The following is a 10,027-nucleotide window of genomic DNA, read 5'->3' as shown; positions in this document are numbered from 1 at the left end:
TGCTTAACATATTATGACATAGTTAATTTGGGGTTCAGTGGACAAAGAAGAAAAGTTTATAAGACATGATGGTAATGACCTTCAACATATCTGCTGCAGGCTCATGAATGTGAAATTTTATACATTGTAGGGAAATGTAGTTTTAATTTCACTTTCATCTTCTCTTATCAGAGTAATTTTTAGTCATTGCTGAAAATTAGTTAATAAGTTATACATGACTTGTTATTTGTTACAATGTGAATTTCTGTATAAGATGTGAATTGTCAATCATTATTTCTCCTCTCATCTTGAACTTGTCCTTTATGTTTTTAAAGGCCCATTATAACTTTTAAGACTCTCCTTGCCCTGCAGGTTCCACATGTATAGTTTCAACCACATTTCTCTCCTCTCACAGAGCAGCAGAGGAAAACAGACCATAAAGCAGGTCATGGCAGATGCGATAATGTATGAATACCACATCATTGCAAAGACTGTACTTCCTTTTTGTATACTTTTCCAGGGCTAACACATTTCATTCTAGTCTACAGTAAGATTCATTAACTGTATGTAGCACTATTCACATTTGAAACTAGACTACTCTTTATTGTAAGTCTGTCCTGTGCATTGTGAGATGTTTAGCTGTGTCCCCAGCCTGTGCACATTAGACGCCAATAGCTGCATCTCCCTCACACCAACAGTTGTGGCAACAAAAATATCTCCAGACATTGCCAAGAATCCCTGGTTAACAGGGAGGGAGAAATCACTCCTAGTTAAGAATAACTGCTCTGGCGGAATGAATCTATCAAGAAATAAAGGTGTTCTAATGTAACTGAATTTCTGTTAGGGCAACTGAGGGATTTTCATAGTGTACTTTTTTGGGAGAACATTTGACATATTTATATCTGCTTTTGCTTTTAAAATTCACACTTCCTTTTTCTCTTTCCTGGTTTAAAAGGTGAATGTGGGTGACACTGTGAAGGCCTCGAATGGGGAGTTCCTTCCTGCAGACATGGTCCTGATTTCTTCCAGGTTAGTTCTGTTGGGGCATTTGAGTAACTTTTATTCTGAACTGGAAATTTTAAGAAAACCAAGAGCAGAAGATACTTTTCCCTACCTCCTCATTTTCACCTTATTGTAGACCAGTGGCTGCAGTTTTTCTGTAAGGAGGAGATAATTAATATATTCAACTTTATGGATCATGCGGTCTCTCTTGGAACTATTCAACTCCACCTTTGTTAGAAGAGCCATAAGCAATATCAGTGTGGCTATACTCCAATAGCATTTTATATATAAAAACAGGTAGAAGCCACTCGTGGCTTGTTGGACATATTTTGTCCATCCTTGTTAAATACTTTTATTACCTTTAATTTCCATGGATATATTTTCTTTTGTTCTGATGACTGATTAATTTGATTCCTTCTGTATGTTCTACAGACATTCTTCTAAGCTGAAAAAATACAGATTTACCTCATTTCAGTCTCATGGTACTTGAAGTATTCTCATTCTAAAAGCACACTGACTAACACAGATAAAGTAATTTATACAATATCCTCAGGTGGGCTTGAGTTAAGCCTAGATTTAAAAACATAGCTTCGGTTTGTTTTGTTTTGTTTTGTGGACTGTACTGCTTTATTCACCAGCTGTTTCGGAGGGAAGTTTACAGAAACTCTCTGTAGGAGGTACTTCCGTCCCAGGAGGTCTTATTTGACTACCTGCAATTTTGCTCCTACCTTGAGTACTCTGAGGATCCCGGCTACCTGCTCCTTGAGTTCACTGTAAAATCATGGTCTGGACCGGGGTGAACAAGGGTTAGAGTAACCACAGTAACAAACAGGGAAAATCACCTGAGAGTGACATGCTTGGCCAGTTGGGCCCCCAGACCAAGTCACAGTCATCTTCAAGGGATCCATAAAACATTTTAGACTTCTAGACAAACACTGCCTTGGAGCATGGATTTCTTGAGAAGAGAGACCGATTCATTCTGGAGCCATTCTCTAAGCTTTTGGAAAAGAAGCAATAAGCTATACAACCTTTTATTTCTGCCAGGTACACTTGGTTCTTTTGTTTTTAGGGCATGAACCCTGTCAACAAAGAAACTTTAACCCCTTTCTTCCCATTTCACAATGTCAGTACCCTTATTAGGATCTTATGTATTATTACAGTTTATTCACACCAGAGAAAATATTCGGTATTTACACATGTTTGACTTATTTATTTCACTTACGAGTATATCTTCAATATGTATCTATTTTCCTATGAATGAATCTATTTTCTCATTCTTTATGGCTGAGTAATATTCCATTTTATAGAAAAACCACATCTTCTTTATCCAATTTCCAATGGATGGGCAAATGGGCTGTTTCCAAGTTTTAGCTATTACAATCTGTGCTGCTATAAACATGGGTGTGCATACATCACTGTGATATGATTCTTTTAGTTCTTTTGGAAAGATACCCAGCAGAGGGATGGCTGGGTCAAATGGAACCTCCAGTCCAAGCTCTTTGAGGTATCTCCATATTGAATTCCATAGTGGTTGCACTAGTCTGCACTCCCACCAACAATGGAGAAGGGTTCCTTTCTCCCCAAAACCCCGCCAACATTTGTTATTGTGTGATTTCTTGATAGCAGCCATTCTTTGTGGGGTGAGGTGGAATCTCAGTGTTGTTTTCATCTGCATCTCTCGAATGACCAGTGATGTGCAGCATTTTTTAATATATTTACTTGCTGCTTTTACTTCTTTATCTGATAAATGTCTGTTCATTTCAGATGCCCATATTTGAATCATGTCTTTATATTCAGGGGAGCTGATTGTTTTGAGTTCTTTATATATTCTAGATAATAGTCCTTTGTCTGAGGAGCAGCTGGTACAAATTTTTTCCCAAATTGTAGGTTGTCTTTTAGTTTTTCTGATGGTTTCTTTTGCAGTACAGAAGCTTTTTAATAAAATGAGATCCCAGTTGTTGATTCTTTCTGCTAATTCCCGTGCTACTGAGGATTTGTTCATAAAGTTTTTTCTTATGCCAATGTCTTCCGGAGTTCTGCCTAACTTATCTTCCAGCAAGTTTCGTGTTTCTGTTTTAATATTTAGATCTTTAATCCACTTGGATCTTAATTTAGTGCATGCTGAAAGATAAGGGTCCAGTTTTAATCTTAGGCAGGTTGAAATCCAGTTTTTCCAACACCATTTATTGAAGAGGCTATCTTTCCTCCACTGAGGGTGGTCAGCTCCTTTGTCAAAGATGAGGTAGCTGAGTACATCTGCATTTGTTTTTGTGTCTTCCAGTCTGTTCCACTGATCCTCAGGCCTATTTCCTTGCCAGTACCATGCTGTTTTTATCACAGTGGCTTTGTAGTATAGTTTCAAATTGGGAATTGTTACACCTGGTGCCATGTGTCTGTTGCCTAAAATGGCTTTTGCTATTCTAGATCTCTTATGGTTCCAAATGAATTTTTGGATTTTTTTTTCTAGTTCTGTGAAATATAGTGTTGGAATTTCAATTGGCATTGCATTGAATATATATAGCAGTTTTGGTAGTATGGCCATTTTCACTATGTTGATTCTTCCTACCCAGGAGCAGGGGATATCTTTCCATCTTTTTATGTCCTCTTCAATTTATTTCTTCAGAGTGCTGTAGTTTTCAGTGTAGAGATCTTTTGTTTCTTTTGTTATATTGATTCGGCATAGGAAAAAATTTTATGAAGAAACCTCAGTAGCATGGGAACTAGCACAACCAATAAGTGGTATCTCTTCTTATTAAAAAGCTTCTGCACAGCAAGAGAAACCACCAACAGCAGGAAGAGAAAGTCCACAACATGGAAAAAAATTTTCACCAGCTGTTCTTCAGACGAAGATCTACTATCTAGAATATATAAAGAACTTAAAAAGATCACAACTCCAAATGTAAAGACCCAATCCAAAAATGGGCATCTGAAGTGAATAGATATTTCTCAAAGAAGTAGAAATAGCAAATAAACATATGAAAAAATGTTCACTATCACTGGTCATTCAAGAGATGCAAATGAAAGCAACACTGAAATTCCACCTCACCCCAGAAAGAATGGCTGCTATTATGAAATCAATCAATAACAAATGCTGAGGGGGGCTGCGTGAAAAAAGGAACCCTGCTGCACTGCTGGCAGGAGTGTAGACAGCTGCAGCCACTGTGGAAACCAGTATAGAGACACCTCAAAGAAACAGGATTGGAAGTCTCGTTTGAACCAGCTATTCCCCTGTGGTGTATCTTCCCCAAAGAATTAAAAGAATCATACCATAGTGATATAGGTGCACCCATGTTCATAGCAGCACTATTTGTGATAGGTAAAACTTGGAGGTGGTGCAATTGTCCCTAACCGGAGAATGGATAAAAAAAATGTGGTATTTTTTAAATATTTAAAATGAAGTACAACTCAGCCATAAAGAATGAGAAATTAGAGATATTTTTAGCTAAATGGATGCACTTTGAGGCCATACTCTTACATACACATGTAAATACTGAATGGTTCCTCTGGTGTGAGAAACTGAAAGTATATATAAGGACTAAAAGGTATAGTAGATAATGTGAAATAGGAAGAAAAGGAGCAAAGGGGAAGGGAATGGGGTAGGGTTAGGGCAAAGGAAAGAAGAGAATGAAATTAATATGAAAAAATGGAAACAGTCTTTGTAAACAGGGAGGCATGGAGGGGTTGAAAGGAGAGCAGGGGAATGGAGGAAAAATAAGAATTAAAATAGATTGCCTAAAGTTACAAATTTCCAATGATGAATATCATTATAGTGTGTATCTAAAATAAACCAATACAATTAATTTTAAAAAGAGGGAAATGAAGTAGTGTGGAAAAGGAAAAAAAAAGTGAAGAGGCTAAAGAGTGCTGCAGAGACTACCCATTACTTCCTTGATACATTTTAATTTTTCTTTTATTTATTAAAGAAATTAGGGAACTGATTTTTATAAGACTGTTACTGCCACCAGAAGATACAAAAAAATTCAATGATCAAATCTGAGTTTCTTGTTTCACATGAACTAAGCAGCACTGGTGGCAAAAACGTGATATTTAATGACTTATTTTTTTTTAAGCAATAAAAGAACTTTTAGGAAGCTTTAAAAATGTCTTTATAGCAAAGTGCTATCCGGGGTTTCTTTTAGAAATTTGGTTCATTCTGCTCATCTTCTATGTTGAAATAACATCCAGCAAATATTAGATCCATTTGAATTTGTATTGACTATTGTTTCTGTCTTTCAGTTTAGCTACTTGGAGAAGCTTCTGTTGGTTCATGGAACATGGAATTATTTTCGAGTGACTAAATGCATATTGTATTGTTTCTACAAGAATGTGGTACTATACATTATTGGGGTAAGAAAGAAGATGCACTTTCTTCCATCAAAAAACTAGGTCTTTTCTCTGATGTCAGGCTAGGTGTTTAAAACTTTTTTCCACATTAAAGTCCTTGCCTAAAGTTCTACTAAAAGAAAAATTCCTCAGGCTGATAACATTAGTAGAGTTTATTCAAGCAAAGCAAGCAAAACTGATTCTCAAGAGGACAGCCCCTCCAAACTGAGTGGGTTGTGAGAACTTCAAGCAAAAATGTGATCTGACAGCACTTACAGAAAAACAGAAGTCTAGAAAACAAATTAATTAGAGACAATTTAACTAATCAGTCACTTGATTTCAGCTTAACTACTTAATTACTTACACCTTAGTTTATCAATTGGGTATGAGGCTTTGTGACCTCCAAAACTCAGATACTATGGTTAAACTCTATTTTGGTTTGGTCTGTTGGGCCCAGCGCAGAGGCCTGTTCTAAGTCCATTTATTTAACTGTGTTAGTAATGTGATCCTGCTTTAAGCTTTTGCTCACAAAAGTGATATGTAAAAATTAATTAAAACATCTTACTTCATGACAACTTATTGGCATAATCTGTGATACACACACACACACACACACATGCACACACATGCACACAGAGTTTGGAACCAGAGAACCTCTGCCAGCTTAGCCAGCATTAGCTTCTTCCAGTGATTAAACATACCAGAAATCTCTGGACTCTCTGGGCTGTAGTCTTATTAAAATGGACAATCTTCATTATCAGATAGTTATTATCATACAATTTCTGTCCCTTCCATTAAGACATGAGCCTGACAATTTTAGCTGCATAACCCAAAGGTCACACATTTATGTGTGCATATGTGTACCTGGGGGTTTGCATTCCTATCTATATATTTTGATTCTCATAATAAGACACAGAAAATAAGACACAGAACTTTTCCACCACCATTAGACTCTCTTTCCTGCTACCTTTATACCTTCCTATGCACCCTAAGCCCTAGGAGACTGATCTATTCTCTATCGCTGTGATTTTGTTAATTTGATAATGTTACATAATAGCAGAATTAAATAGTATGTTACTTTTCATATTATTTATTTATTTTTTACCAAGTGCAATTCCCTTCAGACTCACAAGCACCAACAGTTTGTTTCTTTTTATTGGTACTTAACTCTCCATAGCATGGAGTTACCAGAGTTCATTTACCATTCACTGTTGAAAACCATTTGGGTTGTTTCTATTTTGGAGCAACTGTATGAGCAATAACGTTTTCATTTCTTTTCTGTATGAGCAATAAAGTTTTCATTTCATTTCTTTTCATTGAATATCCAAGAATACATGTATTGGATTATGTGATAGGTACATTTAATTTTACAAGAAACTGCCAAACTTTTTTTCAGAATGGCTTTACTATTTTAAATTCCCAGCTGCAATGACTCCATCACTGTTTCTCTGGATCTTTGCCTGTCCTGTGTTATCACTATTTCTTTTTTAGTCATTTTGATAGATGGGGAAAGATATCTCATTGTGGTTGTAAATTGCATTTCTCTACTGGCTAATGATGCTAAACATCTTTTCATGTCCTTATTTGCTATCTATCTATCTTTTTTGGTGGAATGTTTCCTTATATCTCTTGTCCATTTCCTAGCAATATTATTAATTTTTCTTCTTTTTTTACTATTTAATGACTTCACTTAGTCTAGTTATTAATCATTTGCCTGATATATAATTTATAACTTTTTCACAAAGTTTGAAACATCGCTTCATTATCTTAATAGTCTTTCACAAAACATTTTTATGAGGTTCAGTTTATCATTTTTTCCTCTTATGTGTGTACCACATCGAGAAATGTTTTGTCTAGCTTTAGATTCCAAAGGTTTCTTATATGTATTTTCCTGACTTACATTTTTACATTTAATTTAATGATCCATAATTTTTGTGTAAGGTATAAGGTGCAATTATGTTTGTTTTCCCTATTTATGTACAATTGCCATTCGGTAAAAAGACTACATTCTTCAATTAATTTGCTTCTGCACATTTGTCAAAAGTCATTTGGGCCAGGCGTGGTGGTGCATGCCTGTAATCCCAACACTGGGGAGACTGAGGCAGGAGGATTGCTGTGAGTTTGAGACCAGCCTGGACTACATAGTGAGTTTCAGGTCAGTTTCAACTACATAGTGAGACCTTGATCCAACCCCCCGCAAAAAAATGTCAGTTGGGAAGATAATAAACAGAAACACCAGGAACATATCTAGGAAGAATATTGAATTAGTAATAAAAAATCTCCCAGCAAAGAAAAGTACAGCCCTAGATAACTTCATTGAAAAATTCTATCACCCACCTAAAAAACAAGTAACATTCATCTTTCTCAAGTTTATCCATAAAGATGGAGAAAGAACACAGACTCATTCTATGATGCCATCATCACCCTACTGTCAAATCCAAATAATTACTGGAAAACTATAACCAATATCTTTGATGAATATTAATGTAAAATATCTCAACAAAATACTAAAAAATTAAATTCAATTGCATATTAAAAAGATTGTGCACCCATACTGAGATTATTCCTGGAAGCCAAGGATGCTTCCACATACAAAACAAGCAAATGTGTAACATACTACAGTAACACATTGAAGGCAAAAAAAACACACAATCCCTGAAATTAATGGAGAATAAGCATTTGACAAAATTCATTACCTTACAAGATAAAATCATTTAACAAACTAGGAGTAGAAGAAAATTACCTCAACATATAGGCCATAAATGAAAATTCCACAGTTAATTTCATACTCAATAGTGAAGTATTCAAAGCTTTCCCTCTAAGATCAAGAATAAGAATGACCACTCTCATCACTTCTGCTCCAAATAGTCTAAAAAGTTCTAACTAGAACAGATGGACAGGAAAAGAAAATGAAAGGCCCCAAATTATAAAGGAAGATATAAAATTATACTTGTTCACATATGCTCTTATATGTAGAAATCTAAATATTTCATAAAAATTATTAGATACTCAGCAAAGTTGCAAAGCACAAAGTGGACTATATACTAACAATGAATAATTTTTAAAAGAAATTAAGACAATTACATTTATAAGACATTAATAATAAAATACTTAGAAAAACCAGGGAGACAGAAGACATATACCCAAAATTATAAAATATTATTGAAATTGATACAAATAAATTTAAAGTTATTTTATGTTCATAGGTTAGAAAAATTAATGTTGGTAAGATGTTAATACTTCTTGATCTAGTAGATATTAAATGTCCCTACAGGTCTGAGTGTTAAAGGTTTGGTCACCAACTTAACGGCATTATTGGAGGTTCTAGAACCTTTAAGAGATGGGGCCTAGTGGGAGGAAGTTAGGTCACTGGGGGCATGCTCTTACTGGATATACTGGGACACTGGCCCCTTCCTCTTTGTTTCCTATGCATCATGCGATGAACAGGCCTCCTCTACTATGAGTTCTACCATGATGTACTGTGCCAACACAGGCCCAAAGCATAAGGTTAAGTGCGCATGGACTGAAACCATGAACCAAAATAAACCTTCCCTCTTTTTGCATTTATTATCTTGAATGTGTTGTTACAGTGACAGAAACCTGACTGACATAGAGAATTACTACCAAAAGTGGGGTCATTGCTGTTATTATACTTGAGGAAATACAGGGAAGCTTTTGGAATTGGTTTGCAGGTGAAGTTTTGCAAACTTTGGAGAAGTAAGCTAGAAAAAGAATGCTTTAAGTGATGTTTAATATAGTGTTGATGGGAGCTCAGAAAACCAGAATGTTATAGAAATGTGGACCATACAGGCTAGGCTGATTAGGTTTCAGATAGGAATCATATCTCTATTGAGAACTGAACCAGAGGACATCTGTGTTACATCATGGCAAAGAATTTGGTCCATATCCTGAGACTTTCTGGGAGGACTTAGTTTAAAGGTGATGAACTAGTTCATCTGATGGAAGGAATTTAAGGTAGTACTTATTGCAGGATAGCTATTGCTGCTGTTAGCCAAATTTACAGTGCAAATTGGAGGTAAAAATCAGAATGGAAAGATTTGAAAAATTTACAGGTTGGTAAGAGAAAGTGTGTTTAAAGGATGTAGAGAGGAAGTACCTTTCAACTGATGCCTTGAGGACATCTCAGGAATTGGCAAGATCCCACCCCTGACAGGCTCCAAAGTGTAAAAGTATAAAGGCATTTCAAGGACTTTCTTTTGAGGAGAGTGCTCCAGGGCATCCTTCTGTCAAAGGGCCACTTAGGGACTTGTTTCCCCAGGATTCAGTGGCACTCAGGGGATGCTGCAGCTGTGGCTCAAGTGGTCCCTGGTACACCTTACACCAACAGCAGACCTTGGCATTGTTTGCATGGTGCTGCTTTGGAGGCATGCAGAATACAAGAGTTACTGGATTGTGGAGGCTTCTACTTAGATTTCAAAGAAAAGCCTTCTGTCTTTTAAATTATATCAGGCATTTTGTTGTAGTGACAGAAAACTAATACATTTCCCCAAGCAAACTTCAAATTCAATATAATCTCCATGGAAATCCTAAAACATCTTAAAAATATTTTGGAAAGTCCAAAGTAAATTTTCACTGTAGTCTCAAGGGAGAGAAACAATCCTGAAAAGGAAGAATGAAGACCACAAAGGCTGTAAAGACAGACAGAATAGTACAGAGAGCCCAGAAATAAACCCTAGTGTATAGGTCAGATGATCCTTGACAA

At 36.0% G+C, this 10,027-nt stretch overlaps 1 protein-coding gene across 2 annotated transcripts in view; it reads left to right on the top strand.

Moving 5' to 3' along the window:
* Window positions 1-937: 937 nt before the first annotated feature.
* LOC104862105 (phospholipid-transporting ATPase IB-like) overlaps window positions 938-10,027 on the top strand; it is a 68,255-nt gene continuing 59,165 nt past the window's right edge. For both annotated transcript variants that reach the window (XM_033759860.1, XM_010623817.3), the window contains exons 1-2: window positions 938-1,008; window positions 5,218-5,328. The gene's annotated coding sequence lies outside the window, so the exon portion shown is untranslated. The remainder of the gene's footprint in view (window positions 1,009-5,217; window positions 5,329-10,027) is intronic.

Source organism: Fukomys damarensis, unplaced genomic scaffold (assembly GCF_012274545.1).
Source record: "Fukomys damarensis isolate Sample0158 unplaced genomic scaffold, DMR_v1.0_HiC HiC_scaffold_38, whole genome shotgun sequence".
Classification (NCBI taxonomy): Eukaryota; Metazoa; Chordata; class Mammalia; order Rodentia; family Bathyergidae; genus Fukomys; species Fukomys damarensis.
Note: the sequence above shows the minus strand (reverse complement) of the source record. Positions and strands in the feature narration are given on the sequence as shown.